The sequence below is a fragment of the Oryctolagus cuniculus genome, chromosome 18, assembly GCF_964237555.1.
Source record: "Oryctolagus cuniculus chromosome 18, mOryCun1.1, whole genome shotgun sequence".
In the NCBI taxonomy this organism is placed as follows: Eukaryota; Metazoa; Chordata; class Mammalia; order Lagomorpha; family Leporidae; genus Oryctolagus; species Oryctolagus cuniculus.
The window spans coordinates 44881914-44899107 of record NC_091449.1 but is presented as its reverse complement, the minus strand read 5'-3'; the positions used below and the strand labels follow the sequence as shown (position 1 = coordinate 44899107).

The following is a 17194-nucleotide window of genomic DNA, read 5'->3' as shown; positions in this document are numbered from 1 at the left end:
CCCATTCATCAGATAAAAAAAACTGAGGACAAAAGTCTAATTTGCTCAGTTTTACTGAAATACTTGGACTAGTAAAAGAGTATACACCTGGGTTTTGCTGACAATCTAATGCCTGTCCTCTGTCACTTTTTCACAATCCCCTTCTTTTCCTCTGAATCTCTGTAAGTGCAAATATACCTATATACTTCAGTGTGACTTAGCAGGATCAGATTTAATTGAAACATACTCATTCTCTAATGACCTCATCAATTCATTTCTCACAAAGGACAGCAAGAAATAGTGAGTATGATCTTAGTTTTATGGAGAAGGAAGCTGAGGCTCAAAAAAAGTGAGTTGCTGGTACAAGGGGGTAAATGCAGAGTCAGGGTTTAAGCCCAAATTTCTTATCATTGACCACTATGTCAGCGCATGCTCTGCTACATTATGCAATCTTGAATAAAGAAGAGGACTAAGCTAGTATTTACTGGGTCCCTACTTTGCGGCAGGCACTCTGAAATTATATTATATGTAGTGAATTATTTATATTTATTTAAGGCAAATTTAAGGCAAATTTAAGGCAGAATTCCCTGGCATATGTGTTTAAGTAAGTCAGTGCTTTCAAGTAAATATGTTATGGCCCATTTTGTCCTCTCAATAAATGTATTTCAAGTGTGTGTTGAGTGTCACCGTGCCTTGGAGATGGTATGCCATTGTTTCTAAGGTAGTCACCTCCTGTTTCTTTTCAGAACATTCACCTTAGACTACTTGAGTGGGCATGATGGCCTTTCAGCAGGCAGACTAGGGACTTGACCCATGATTATAACAGCCACTATGCCCTGTTGTCTTAATTCCTCTCTTGAATGTAAGTGCCCACTCAGAACTAGAGCATTGCAATTGTTTTCCCCTATGCGTACTCTGGCGTTTTTATCATGTGCCTGTTAGTTATCACGCTGGCTGCTAATGAGCTTTTCTCCTGAAAACACTCCTTATAGTCATGATATCTAATGATGCTAAGGAGAAACACTTCAGACTGCAGAGAAGTTGGTATTAAATTGGAGAACAGGCTGTGTATGTTCAATTCTTGCCTCATTCCTGCAATAACTCCCCTTTTTTGGAAAATGCCCAAGTCTTGATGTGTATTTGTGGGAATTCTACTTAATATTAGGTCTACTCTCTTATTAGAATTTTAAGGCATGGAATGCAGTTTTTTTTTAATTTATTTGACAGGTATAGAGTTATAGACAGTGAGAGAGAGACAGAGATAAAGGTCTTCCTTCCATTGGTTCACTCCCCAAGTGGCTGCAATGGCTGGAACTGCGCCGAGCCGAAGCCAGGAGTTAGGTGCTTCCTCCCAGTCTCCCAGGCGGGTGCAGGGACCCAAGCATTTGGACCATCCTCCACTGCCTTCCTGGGCCACAGAAAAGAGCTAGACTGGAAGAGGAGCAGCCGGGACTAGAACCGGCGCCCATATGGGATGCCAGCGCTGCAGGCGGAGGATTAACCAAGTGAGCCAAGGTGCTGGCCCTGCAATGCAGTTTTGCCATCTATAGGCACAATGTTGTACAGCACCTCTGTAACTCTTCCATTTTATATAACTAAAATCTATGCCTGCAGATTACCAACTACTTATCTCCCCCTTCCTCTGGGTCCTAGCAATCACCATTTTCTTCTCTGAGTCTTTTGAATTTGACTGCTTCATGGTATAAGTGGAATCATGCAGTGTGTTTCCTTTTGTGATCAACTTATTTCACTTGGCATAACATCCTGAAGATTTCTTCATCTTCTCTCCTATTTCAGGATTTTCTTCTTTTTAAAAATTGACTATTACTGTTTTGTATCTCCAAGTATATGAGGATACTTCAAAAAGTTAATAAAAATGGAATTAAAAGGTTAGTTTGGGGGCTGGTGTTGTGGCTCAGCAGATTAAGCTGCTGCCTGTGATGCTGGCATCCCGTATGAACACCTGATAGAGTCCATGCTGCTCCACTTCTGATGCAGCTTTTTGTCACTGTGCCTGGGAAAGCAGTGACGGATAGCACAAGTACCTCTGCTTATACCTCTACCACCCATGTGAAAGACCCAGATGGAGTTTGAGGCATGAAGCATGAGGCTTCGGCCTGGCCCAGCCCCAGCTGTTAAAGCCATTTGGGGAGTGAACTGGCGGTTGGAAGATTCTCTCTCTCTCTCTCTCTCCCTGTCTCTCTCTCTCAGCCCAGCCTTTCAAATAAATAAATAAATCTTAAGAACAGATAATATTATTGGTTATAAAATTTGAAATTCAATGTATTTTTTCATAATACATGTTTTCCAAGAATTTTGAAATACCTCTTATATCCCATAAAAAATAAACAATAAATGGACAGTTAAATTGCTTTCACTTTGCTTTCACTTTTTTATGACTTTGTAAATAGTACCGCAATGATCATGGTAGTGCCTAGTGTCTTTTCAGGATTCTGATTTCCATTCTTTTGTATAAATACCCAGAAGAAGACTTGCTAGATCATATGATAGCTCTGTTTTTAATTTTTGAACAGCTTCTGTGCTGTTTTCCTTAGAATCTGAACTATTTCTCATTCCCACGTACATTGTATAAGGGTCAAATAGAATGACCTAGTATTTTTAAATAACTAAAGCTTAGCTTATTTAATTCATGCTCTGTCTTCAGATGAAAGACTGGTTCAACTCAAAAGCACCAAGACTATTTAAAAAAAGAAACTCACCATACGTGCTAATTCAGCTGAGAACAGCGAATTCATTACTCACATGTTCACATACCCATTCATTCATTCATTCATTCACCCCATATCCATTTACACATTTTAATTATTTATTTATGTACCCACCTAATACTAATGGGTTGCACTGTTTTCTAGGACATTTCTGTAATGACACAAGTCTCTGTTATTATCAACCATACTTTTCAGCAATGAGGCCAGTGAATATGCATTGAAGGTGCAAGCCTGTCACAGTTGTCTATGTGGACTTCACTACATACTGTCTAAAATGATAAATAAAACCAGATTGTAGAGTTTTAAGGTCATATAGAGGAAAAGATTGGTTTCTGAATGAAATTTGAATAGTAGCAGTCATGGATATCCAATGATGTTAAAGTGGAAATATTTTGTCATGTAGAGAATCTGTTATTAGTTTGTTGAGTAGGTGGAGAGGATATTATATTTTCTCAGATTTTTAATTTTGTTCTTGTATCTCATTCCCCTGTCTCACTCCCCACCCCCCCATCTTCTCTGCTTTGGGGCTAAAAAGACTTCTTTTTTCTTCTTGGAGGAATAATAAATAATGTGTGATACAGGGGCCATCAAATTCTGGGACTAGCAGAACTCAGATAATATTATTTATTAAAGCAGTTAGAGCAACCAGTGGAGCAATTAGAGGCAAAAAGCTGCAAACTTGTAGATGGAATTTTTGATACTCCAAGTGCATTGGAGAAAATGTTAAAATGGTTTCTTTAGGCATAATAACAAAAGCTAGAATGAAATTAAGCAGTGAGAAAGAAACAGTTGGAGTTCAGTGAAATATAATAACTGATTCATAACTAAGGGGCTTATTTCATTATGTGTGGCTCTAAATAGCATCTTCACTTGCAGTTGCCTCAAAATTGTATCTTCCTATAAATTTTCCATAAGAGGCTGCCAACCAATGTTTAGTGAAACATTTTTTTATAATACAAAACTATATTTCTGCCTGTTAAACTTGAAAAATAGATGTACACTGCCTCTCTCCAAGGGTAGTATTTCCCCAACGGTGCTCTAAGGAATGCCACTGGGACTAAAAATGCTGGGGCCACATCAATGTGACTCAACTTTCCTTGTTTAGGGTCTCTTAAGCGAGTTCATTTGCTAAGGTTCATGACACTGTCTGAGAAGGGAGAGTGTGAGTAGTACATTTGATTTTTGAACCTTGTTTGGCTCTGCAGGGTACCTAGAGTGCCCAGGGAGCCATGCTGATGTAAGGAAGGGAATGTAAGCCCCCATTTTAACCTGTACTCTAGATTTAATGCATTGGGCATTAAATATCATGAACCTTGTTCCCAACACATTGTATGCCTTTGTATTTGAATTTTTTCTCTCTCTTCTTTTCCAAGAGCCTATTAAAGAAAAAAAAAATCAGAGTCAGGTTTTTGGACCAAATCTGGTATGCCACCTTTTTTTAAAATAAAGTTTTGTTGAAACACAGACCACCTGAATTCTTTTATGTTCTATAACTGCTGAAGTGAGTAATTTTGACAGAAGTAGTACATTCTGCAAAACCTAAAATATTTACAAAAAAGTTTGTCAAACCTTATGCTAGACTGGTAGGTATTTAGATTTCTAGCAATAATTTCAAGTGTTTCACATTATTTTCAAGTTTCACATTATTTTCAAATTTTGCTGTATCTCAAAAACTTTCTAAAGGTAAGAGTCTTAAAATAAATGCTTAAAATTTTAGCAAAGAAATTCATTTTTTTAGTTCTCTCTATATATGTATACATTTAATTTTTAATAAACACATAGATTTGTATGAGTTTATGGAGTGTCATGTGATGTTTTGATGCATGTATGCATTTTGTTAAGTTCAATCACAATCGATATATCTATCTCCTCAAGTTCTTAACTTTTCTTTATGGTGTCAACATTCAAAATACCTTACATTAATCTTGTCTGTAATTCTTCGTGTGAACATACACTGCATGCAAGGGTAATTGGCATTCCCCAAGTTTCCTTAAAGCCCTTGGAACCTTAGTATCCTTGGAGCCCCTGAGAGCACACAGTCACATTGAGTGTATCTGAAGAAAGGACTTCCTTGATGTAGTCTGCAGGTAAATCCATATGACTGCCATGCATATTTGGAAGGGCATCCTGAGAAATACTGTGATGCTTACCTCCTTGGAAAGGGAAATTCATTGGTTTCTTTCATGAATTTATTATAAAATCATGTTTCTCTGCCTGCCCTTTTCTTCTCCAGACGTAAGCAATGACTCTCATACAAGATTTTTGGAATTGGGACTAATGACACCTTAGCTAAACCTTAGTCTCTGCATTTCAGTGTCTTGACACATTCTCTGATTTCATTGACATTTCTCCATCTAAAAGCATAAGGTGGCATAAAGCAGAATTTCACTTAGAACAGACTTGCTCTAGTATGTTCAGTAAACTCTAACGCATGTGAGAATACTTCAAAAATTTGTGGGAAAATGGAATAAAATGTATGTTTATTTTAGTGCAAAATGTACTGAAAATCATGCATAGTTTTTTTTTTTAACTTTTATTTAATGAATATACATTTCCAAAGTACAGCTTATGGATTACAATGGCTTCCCCCACATAACGTCCCTCCCACCCGCAACCCTCCCCTTTCCCACTCCCTCTCCCCTTCCATTCACATCACATGCATAGGTTTTTATAACATGCGTTTTCCATGAACTTAAGTATGACAGTAGGTATTCATATACTTCAGTATGACAGTAGGTATTCACCAAGGAATACTGAAAATATTATGGAGGTGCTTATTCATCTATATTTAGGGTTTTAGTACCATGCTCTCACATACAAGTGTATCTCATTTGTACTTTATTAAATTCACTTAGTGAATTACATATTTTTTTCTTCTGATTAATGAGATATCTCACAGGTTGTACTCTTTAGAAGTAGATGAAGTTTGAGGTACAAGATATTTGTTGGGCATCAGTGTCTATGAAAGAAGAGAGGTAGGACCAGGAGAAATCCATCTGCAACTCACTCTTAGTACAACCTTGGTCCAAACTGAGGGGTCTCTCTGGAAGGAGTACTGCCATTAGAGGAATCCTGCCTCATGAGAAAATGTGGAGCCGTAAATCCAGATGGCCCCAGAGAGGGATCTCCCTGTAAGTCAGGGCTATCCCAGGAAGCGAATACCTGGAGGCTGTCTGCTGACCAAATCCTCACTACTCCAGCATCCTTCTTTGAAGGCTGATCCACAATGCACAGCTCTATGTCTGCCATGGATATGCGCCCTGAATCTCTTCAGCAGAGAAGTGATGTAAATAAATCCACACTGCAACTGTCTAGGGCACAGATCCACATGTTGACACCACACGTATAAGCCCACGGAGAAATATATATGTATAACACATTTCAAGGTGTGAACACAAAACTTACAAATCAAGTTGGATGAAATGTGATCATTGTGGTGTGGCAAACCTGGTATTCAGGTTAAAATAATAATTGAACTGTATTTATTAATAAAATATTTTAAAACAAGTGATCTAGTGGCACAAAGAGAGAAAATAAAATGACATTGTTGATGTGGGACTTAAAAGCAGCCTTTTTTTTAATTTTAAATTTTTTTTCTGATTGATGAGGTCTCTGTCCCCTCCAGGGAACAAAACTTAATATGATACTTATATTTTGAGAGAAAAAGTGATGTTTATATAGGCTGAGCAGTGATATCAAACATTATTATACTCATAGGCAAAATAAATCCTGCATTTTGCATCATTACAAAGGGATATTGGCGTCCTTATCTGATGTTCAAATATTTGTTGGAGTTATTTCAACCAAGCCTTTATTTTTCCTTATATTTCTACATTACAGTTTGACACAATGTGTTATAAAACCTTGCTTTTGATAAAGGACAATCAGATTTGATGTAATTTTGCAAAGAAAAATGTAATATTACATGTTTTTTTTTAAAAAAGAGCAGGTTAAAAAGCAAGAAATTCCATTTCTGTCCATCTCTCAAATGTTTATTACAGGGTCAGCATTGTGGCCTAACTGGTAAAGCCACTACCTGCAATGCTGGTATCCCATATGGGCACTGCTTCATGCCCTAGCTGCTCTACTTCCAATCCAGCTCCCTGATAATATCCTGGGAAAAGCAGCAGAAGATGGCCCAATTGTTTGGGCCCCTACCACCCACATGGGAAACCTAGTAGAGGCTCCTGGCTTTAGCCTGGTCAAGCCCTAGCAGTTGTGGCCATCTAGGGAATGAACCAGTGGAGGATATCTATCTATCTGTCTATCTATCTATCTATCATCAATCTATCTATCTCCCCCACCCCTGTAACTTTGACTTTCAAATAAATACATTAAATTTTTTTTTAAAAAAAACATTCATTACTTTAGCCCATGTGTGAAGTTTGCTTACTTGGGGAATGGGATAGTTCTACTTGATACCTTTCAAGTAGGCCTAAGGCTGCAATTCCAGCTTGGGATGATGAAGTTGACGTGGTAAATTTTCATTTATCATGAAGGTATGCAGCTTTATGGTAGATGAGAATAAGATCTATGAAGTCCTTGAGAAGAGTCAAAATCATTAAAGATGCATTTACTTGGTGCAAGTGACAGGAAGTGACCCTTCCAAAGTGAAAGGTCTACAGTTGGATGGAATAGATGTGGAAGGGGAGCAGGATGCAGATGGTGAAGGAAGTGGTCTCCTCACTGGAAAAAGAGAAGCATATGATCTTGGACTTGCGCTTGTTTAAATGTATAAAATCAGGCTAGATCATGGGTGTAGGCACTATGTTTAGGGATGAGTATTTTTGGTGTAAGATACTTTTTGTCCAGTAGAAAGAATGACCTTAAAATTAACACTGGGATAGCGTACTTACATTACTAATATTGTATATTAGACAAATAATCAAACCATTTCAAAATAAACCTGTCTCCATCCTTTAAGAGTTAGAATTACATCTTTTTCACCAATTAATTCTCATCATTTACCATATGTCTTTAGCACTTGCTAACTGAGCATGAATGTCCAATTAAATATTAAAATTTATGCAAGTTTATTATGTTTTTCAAAAACCATGTCTTTTATGGATTCGAAAGGCTTATGCATTACTCTTTTACTATTTTGAGGGTGTGCATGTTTTCAATAAAAACTTTTTTTTTTTTACGTTGTGAAAGATTTTAACCAAAACTGGACAAACTTGTTTAATCAAATACCATGATCCAAATTGCTATCCAACATTTAGTAAGAGTATATTATGTGCCAGATACTATGGTCTGGATACTATCATGGCTATCTCACTAACTTTTTATTTTTTTAGATTTACTAATTTATTTGAAAATCAGAGTTAGAGAGGAAGAGAGATCTTCCATCCACTGGTTTATTCCCCGGCTGGCTGCAGCAGCCAGGGCTGGGCCAGGCTGAAGACAGAAGCCAGGAACTTCTTCAAGGATTCCCATGTGGGTATCAGGGCCCCAAGCACTTGGACCATCTTCTGATGCTCTTCCTAGGTCATTAGCAGGGAGCTGGATTGGAAGTAAAGCAGCCAGGACCAAAAATGGTGTCCGTATTGGATGTTGGCATTCCAGGTGGCAGCTTCACCTGATATGCCACAATGCTGGCCCCTTATTAACTTTATAACTGGGAAAAATCCATATTATCTTCACTTTATAACCATGGACATTGATTGTCATGAAAATATATATGAGCTTCTTCACTACTTTATAGAGGAGATTAGATGAGAAATTAATGTACAGGGATTAGCAGAGAGTTTGAGAATTATGAAAGATGATAAATGTGTTAAATATATTACTAACTGTTAACACTGGCTGTGATTCTGTGTTCACAACCTGCTACATAGTAGGGTGCTTTTTCTATCTCATGTTACCTCTGTTCTTTTGTTGATGTAGCATTATCAACCTTGACTCTTTTTCATATATAGAGAATCCATCAATAACATGAGTGATAGCTTTATTTTTGTTTATTTTTTATTTATTATTATTATTATTATTTTGACAGGCAGAGTGGACAGTGAGAGAGAGACAGAGAGAAAGGTCTTCCTTTTGCCGTTGGTTCACCCTCCAATGGCTGCCGCGGCTGGCGCGCTGCAGCCAGCACACCGCACTTGATCCGATGGCAGGAGCCAGGTACTTCTCCTGGTCTCCCATGGGGTGCAGGGCCCAAGCACTTGGGCCATCCTCCACTGCACTCCCTAGCCACAGCAGAGAGCTGGCCTGGAAGAGGGGCAACCAGGACAGAATCCAGCGCCCCGACTGGGACTAGAACCCGGTGTGCCGGCACCACAAGGCGGAGGATTAGCCTAGTGAGCCGCGGCGCCGGCTGAGTGATAGCTTTAAAAAGATGTCATTTAAGGATGATTGTGGGTACACTAATCCTAGATTGTCTCTTATATCCTTAGGTCAGTGTCAACCAAAGGACATTCATGAAAGTGGGTTGGGATCCAGGTGTCCTCAGAATGAACAGTGAAGATCGAGGCCATCATGGACTGTTTAGTATTAAACAGTTTATATTCACAATGCTTAATCTCCCATTTTAGAAAGGCATAGCCCAAAAATAAATTTCACATAGACAATGATGGTTCCAAATTCAGTAAATTTCTACAAAGATTTAATTTTCCTTCATTAATACTTACATGAATATTTCTGTTCCATTTGGTGTATTTCAATGATTACATAGAAATGCCTAACAGGAAACAAAATAGGATATTTTTCTGATTTGAAAAGAAATATAGGTTAATAGAGGAGATTATGAGACTATTTCTTCGAGACTCCTACATTTATTTTAACTCCCACACCCAAATAATCACCATGGCCTGTTTATTTTGGTTATAAGTTCAAATACCATCATTTATAACTTTAATAGTTACAAAAACCTTATTTTCCCATCTTCTATACTTTGATTTCCCCATAGGTGCCAATATGTTTGCTAACTCAGCTCAGATCTGTGATGGACAATATGGTACCCACGTAGCATTCTTTGGATTTATATTGAATTAACATTTCAGTTCTTCAGTTATACTAGCTGGATTGAAAGGGTTAAATATTCACATGTAGCTGTTATAACCAATAGTTCCCACATTGGATAGCACAGACATATTTCTGCTACCACAGAAAGTTCTATGGAATCCAGCTGTGCATTTCTTTGCTATATATTAATATTTTTAAGTGGCTCCCCATTTCCTGTAGGAAAAAATAATTTTTTAAAGCATGGTTTCCACAATCCTTCGTTATTTGCTCCGTGATAATCTTTCCCCATTTTTTCTCTTAAACTTCAATCATACTATCCCTTGTTAAAATCTTTAAACACACTACCTATTCCTAACTCAGACTTTCCATGTTTGCTTTCATTTAATATGGGTAGTTTTTGTAATATATTGTGTATCTCAGCCCTCTTCATTTTTTTTATGCTTTCATCACTGTTAGCTCTGAAAAGGCTTATTTATTTTCATTATGTTCTCTCACATATAGACTCAGTTTCATGAGGGCAAGGTATGTCATCTTGGCACCTAGACCAATATCTTGCACACAGGAGTTAATCAATAAAGAAAAATGAATGAATGAAGGAGGGGAGCAAATAGAATGGAAAGATGGGAAGGAAAATCATAGGGTATTCACCTCCCTAAGCTTAGTTTGGGCCTTTAATTTTGTAGTTTCCTAAGTTAGCCCAAACCCTGATGTTTTCTATGTCATTTTCTCTCTGCTGAGGATGATTTGCCTATGTAATCTTTCTGGGAGACTTCTATACCTTGTTGGTGTTTCGGAACAGATGCTATCTCCCCCTGGTACCATCTCTGACCAAGAGCTCTCCCCAACACACACACACAGAGATTTGGAAATCCTTTCACACTGCACTGGAAGCATTATTCCATTACAAAGCTAGCCATTTTTCATTCTAAGCAATGAAAATGTCACAGCAATGTGTCTGAAAGGCTTTATTCAAATGTTTAGTATCACTCTTGGCCATCAGAGTCAATCACTAAGATTTTGTTGAAATTAAATAAAATATAAAAATTTAAATTTAATCTCTTCTCAGGCTATAAAAGTGCATTCCATTTTTATATGTTTGCTATCAGATCATCATGCTTAGAATTCTGTTATGCATGATTATTTTCCTGAGTCTGGGAAAAATATGTTCCAATTTCTCCAAAGGTATTATGTAAATTTTGGAGAATTGATCATGTGTCAAACTTTAGGAATCATTATGGAGCAATTTTTTTGTTGCTCCAATGCTACACAAAATTACCTGAAACTATGGCTTTATAATGTTATTTTCCCAATGTGAATGTGGAACAAGCTATAAAAATCACACGCTGAGGAAATCAGACCACCAATGAGTTGACATAGGTTTGGAATCTGATATTTATATATTGAACACTAAATAAAGTAAAAAGTACCCAAGAATGATTGTGTTGAGTGAATCTCCTTCACAGTTGGGTGAAATCAAGTAGAAATTCAACAAAATTATGGCTGTCTCCATGTGGAACCCAAATACTAGAATCTTTCAAATACATTTGCTGTAGCTATTGTTGTTTAAAATTACCTAAATGTTTGTTAGAGTCTCTTCTACAAATAATAATAAACATTCACTCTGATATCACGTAATAAGTTATGAGGACAATTACAAAATATTAGCTCAGGGCCGGCTTTGTGGCTAGCGGGTAAAGCTGTTACCTGCAGTGCCGGCATCCTATATGGGCCCCGGTTTGAGTCTCGGCTGCTCCACTTCTGAGCCGGCTCCCTGCAGTTGCCTGGGAAAGCAGTAGAAGGTGGCCCAAGTCCTTGGGCCCCTGCACACATGTGAGAGACCCTGAGGAAGTTCCTGGCTCCTGACTTCGGATTGGCTTAGCTCTGGCTGTTGTGGCCAATTGGAGAGTGAACCACTGGATGGAAGACCTCTTTCTCTGCCTCTCCTTCTCTGTGTAACTCTGACTTTCAAATAAATAAATAAATCTTAAAAAAACACAATATATTAGCTCATTATAGCTACACATTAAACTTTTAAGATAGGCAATCCTATTTTCATTTTTATATGAAGTGATTGAAATTCAGATATATTAATTGGTTTAGCAGAGAAGTTAGGAACAGAAGATTTATTCTCTGAAAAAATATTAGATGTTTCACAAAGCTGTGTCTATTGTAGTAGGATGAATACAGCTCTGAATAACTTTTTTAACCTGTTATTTATTTATCCCATTATTATGTTAATCAGCGTGGCTGCCTGTGTGCACTCCAGACTTAACCTGCAGTTTGCCTTTGTGGCCCTGGAGTCACAGGGAATGAAAACAGAAGACTCTCTGACCTTAGAAACGTGGTTCTAAAAATCATGAAAATCTTCATGATATTGTCATAGGCTGATGCTGTATATTGCAAACAAGAAAAAGTAATTGCACAGAGAGTGGGGGCTCTGTGTGAATATATAGCTCTGGGGATGACCTGGAGGAAGGGGTAGAGAACTATATGCATATATTTGCAAGAAAAATTTTAATATAAATGCACACAAACACACATAGAGGAGGTGGGGTTGAAATATATATGTAGACCGGCGTGCGGCTCAATAGACTAATCCTCCACCTGCGGCGCCGGCACACTGGGTTCTAGTCCTGGTCGGGGCGCTGGATTCGGTACCGGTCGCTACTCTTCCTGACCAGCTCTCTGCTGTGGCCCGGGAAGGCAGTGGGGGATGGCCCAAGTGCTTGGGCCCTGCACCCACATGGGAGACCAGGAGGAAGCACCTGGCTCCTGCCTTCGGATCAGTGTGGTGTGCTGGCTGCAGCACGCCAGCCGCAGCGTCCATTGGGGGGTGAACCAATGGAAAAAGAAGACCTTTCTCTCTGTCTCTCTCACTGTCCGCTCTGCCTGTCAAAAAAAAAAAAAATATATATATATATGTAGTTGGACTATATTAGTGGAAGAAATGTATCACTTGGTTAAAAGTTGTTTGATATCATGTAGCAAAATAAATGCTATCTCTCAATGTAATTTGATTAAGTTGGCCATTTTGAACTATTCTCAGCCACTGCACCTCTGTATTTTCTTAAATTTATTTCTGATCTCTGTAAACTATTCAGAATTAAATAAACTGGTGATATGGACTTGTGTCTGTGGTCAGAGAATAGTGTATTAAATTATCATCTTTGAACAAAAGGCTGAGCAATGAAGTAAGAAATTTCTTGCACTTTCATCCTTAATTCCAGTACATGAAATGATGAATTCCTGAACATTTATTTTAAGAAACAGTCCTGTAGGTTAGAGGAACTGTGGAAGTGAAGCCAATCAGTATCTGTTGGACTAAAAGTGAAAACATTTAAATTGCTTCTGTGAATGCTAGTTATCATGGATGATATAGTTTCTAATGCTTATCTATGGCATTTGAAAGGCACTCTCTGTTTCCAAGAGAGTCTTTAGAATTGATATTCACATGACACCAGGAGCCCATTTTCTCACATGCTACTTCCCACCATGTTAATGAGAAGTTTGTTTTTACTGTGGCAGGAAGATGGCTCTCCGATGTGCTTACAGTTCTTCACAATACCATGTCTTTTATCTGTTGCATCACAAGCAATTCTGAAAAAGAACAGCAAACCCATGACTACATATTCTCAATAAAGAGAATGGCGACTTCAGTATTAGAGATAAAAATACTAGGCCTTCAATCATATAAATTACAGGGGCTGGTATTGTGGCACAGCAGATTGCTATGCTGTCTGTGATGATGGCATTCCATATCAGAGTGCTGGTTCAAGTCTCAGTTGCTTCGCTTCCTAGTCAGCTCTCTGCTAATGTGCCTAGGAAAGCAGTGAAGGATGCCCCAAGAACTTGGGTCCCTGACACCCACATGGGGTACCGTGTGGAGTTCTGGCTCATGGCTTTGGCCTTGTCTTTATCTCCTCTCTGTTGCTCTGCCTTTCAAATAAATAATAAATCATAAAAAATAAAAAGTACAAAATAGAAGACATTATGCTTCTCAATACTTGTTATTCTCTTTTCCTCTTCCATCTACTATTTTTCCATATATTTGTTTATTTTTCAACCCATGCTCAATAAATATTTGAATATCTTTCCAATAAGCAATTATTGAGTAACTCTAATACAAAAGTCTGATTTATCTGATGTGATATGTGAATTGAACAGTCTATCCTTGAAGAACAAAGGTCAGATCATATTTGTGATGTAATAGCAGAGACATTCTTAAGTAAATGAAGATCAGCAAAACTTGAGGACATATGTAGAATGCATCCTGTGGGTGACTTAAAAGCTAGGAAACTCAATACAGTTTCTAATCTATTTAGTTCAGAATCTGTGATTTATAGAGATACCCGTAGTAGTAGTACATGTTTTGAAAGTGGTCAACACTGGTTTAGATGAACACAACAAGGAATTTTAGAATGCTTTTAAACTGTCACTTGAATGGTTTTGTTTTTGCATAAACCCTTAAAGGATGCAAATGGCAGACTTTATTTTTATCTTTCCATTTTCTGGATTTTCATCTCCACAGTCAATATGAGCCTAAAGAGATCCCATATGGATAGAGAAATAGGTTCATTATCTTTCTTCTTGTGTCTAATGTGAGTCACTTATCAATTCACTTACTGCAAAGTACTACTCTGTGAAGTAGATCATTTCTACCATTTGTAGATGAGCATATGAGATTAAGAGGAGGTATGCAGTTTGTTTCTTTTTAAAAAATTTTATTAGTTATACAAGTTTCATGTATTTCATATATTCAGATTAATAACGTAGTGGGATCCCCACCCCCCAACACTGTCATCCTCCCCTACCCCAAACCCCTCCTCCCTCTCCCTCTCAGATTCCCACTCTTAACCTTTACCATGATCTATTTTCAGTATACTTAATGAGCATATAGTTAACCCTAATTTAATAATGGAGCTCAACAAATAGCATGAAGAAAAAGAAACACTTCTAAACAAAGCACTGTTCCTTTATGAAAGAGACAAGTGTTATAAACAATCATCAAATATCAAGATGTCTGTTTCAGACCAATACACTACATTTTACTATTCTATTACATCAGATCAGGAGAAGCATATTATATCTGTCTTTTGGTGATTGATTTATTTCATTAACTATAATGGATTCCAGTTGTGACCATCTTGTTGCAAAAGACAGGATTTCTTTTATTTATGTATTTTTTTACAACCAAGTAGGACTCCATAGTGTATATATACCATAATTTCTTTTCCAGTCAATAGTGGATGGACTTCTGGACTGGTTCCATATCTTAGCTATTGTGACTTGTACTGTAATGAACATGGGGGTACACATGACTATTCATCATATACTGAGTTCTTTTGGTTTGTATAAATTCCCAGGAATGGGATGGCTGGATCATATGGTAGGTCTGTATTCAGATTTCTGAGGTATCTCCATACTATCTTCCACAGTGGTTGTGAGGTAAATAGTTTCAATGTGATCCTCCAGGTATGATTCTACTATAGATTCTCTGGCTTCTAAGGTTTTCATTCAGCCTATGTACTACAATATAAAGGGCATTGGGAATCCCAGGAAAACAAAGTGGCCTAAAGATCTCCTTCCAAAGTATCTACCTCATATCATACTATGCTGAGAACTTACACAATATGTTATATTCTAAAATTTAAGTTGTTACTCTACATTTATTATTTTTAACCATTTTGTTTCTCTTTGTAAGTGTTTTCTGTGCATTGACTTGAGGGAAAAACTATCAAAGTCTTGCAATTTAGTAGTGACCCTTACTGCAGGTACTATAGCCATAAAATGATAGGAGAGTAAGGAAGGAACTGAAGGATAGAATGGATGGGAACAGCTCTGAGGACCAGAATAAAACAAGATGAATCTTGCAGCAAGAGATAGAGTTGATATAGCTGGTATATGTGTGTGAAGTGGGATGGTGAGGGGTGAGAGGGCCACATTTTCTGAGAATATTCCTAAAAGTGGCTTGATTTCTATTTCACTTTTAAAATAAAGCTCATACAATCACTTTAAGTAACACTCTGACCTCAGAATCAGCCCTTACGTCTTTCTGGTCTGGCTAAAAAGCCTGTGAAAACATTTTGGCCAAGACACTGTGGGAAAAAATGTTCTACATGAAGGATCTCCATGAGTTGAGACCCAAGCAGAAAGAAGTCTTCATCAAAGAAGGATGTACTTTTCACTCTAAAGGGAGGAGAGAACTTCTGCTTTGCTTATGGCCTTGTCCAAATACTGACAGAGTTTGTGGACTCAAAAGGCTTCCAGAACCTAGGAAGCTCATGTCAAGAGCCTTGGGTGGTCACTGATGTCATATATAAGAGTGTTAATTGTTAAATTAGCCACAGGAGTAACTGTGTACCAACTACCCATGCAGGACTTCTGTCCTTGATGAGTTGTATTATTATAGTTAATTGTAAAACTAATTTTCAAAGAGTTTTTTTTTTTGTGTGTGTGTGTGTGTGTAGTATAGAGTTGGTCTTCTGGTGTACAAAGTTAATTGAAAATGAGTCTTAATGGAGAATTGAACTGGCAAGGGGAGGGGGAGGAGGAGAGGGATGGGAGTGTAGGTGGGTGGGTGGGTATGGTGGGAAGAATAACTATATTCCTAAAGTTGTACTTATGAAATTTGTATTCCTTAAAAAATAAATTTAAAAAAAGGGAAAAAAAAGCTCTTAAAATACTCAATAATAACACAGAATTCAATCTGTCCAAAAATATTTGAGCCTGCAATAGACATTTTGTGTGATAGAGATTTTGGGCCAATAGATTTTGGTCCGAAAAGTTGGTAGAAAAATAAATACCTAAAGTGGTACTAGAAATGGAAGTACTTTATAATATTGCTTACTCTGCCTCACCAGCTGTACATAATTTTTTTGTTTGTTTGACAGGTAGAGTTATAGACAGTGAGAGAGAGAGAGACAGAGAGAAAGGTCTTCCTTCCCCTGGTTCACTCCCCAAATGGCCACCACGGCTGGCGCTACACCAATCCGAAGCCGGAAGCCAGGTGCCCCCTCCTGGTCTCCCATGCGGGTGCAGGAGCCCAAGCACTTGGGCCATCTTCCACTGCCCTCCCAGGCCACACCAGAGAGCTGGACTGGAAGAGTAGCAACCGGGACCAGAACCCGGCACCCATATGGGATGCTGGCTGCAGGCGGAGGTGCTGCAGGCAGAGGATCAACCAAGTGAGCCACGGTGCCGGCCCCCAGCTGTACATATTTAAAAATTTTTACTTTATATTTATTTGAAAGAGAGGCAGAGAAAGACAGCTGGAAGCAGATTATCCATCCACTATTTCACTCCCCAGATGCTCGCAACAGCTGAGGCTTGGCCAACCTGAAGCCAGGAATTCAATCTCAATTTTCACTTGAATTTTAGGTACCCAAGTATTTGAGACAAACTTGCTTCCTCCCGGGGAGCACATTATCAGGAGTGGATCCAGGACTCAAATCCAGGCACTCTAATATGGGATGCAGATATCCCAAAAGTTGTTTTAACTACTTTGCCAGTTACCCACTCACCCA

General features: G+C 38.1%; 1 protein-coding gene across 10 annotated transcripts in view; it reads left to right on the top strand.

Moving 5' to 3' along the window:
- Positions 1-17194, top strand: part of CDH8 (cadherin 8) — a 420906-nt gene that overhangs the window by 247309 nt on the left and 156403 nt on the right. The window lies entirely within an intron of this gene.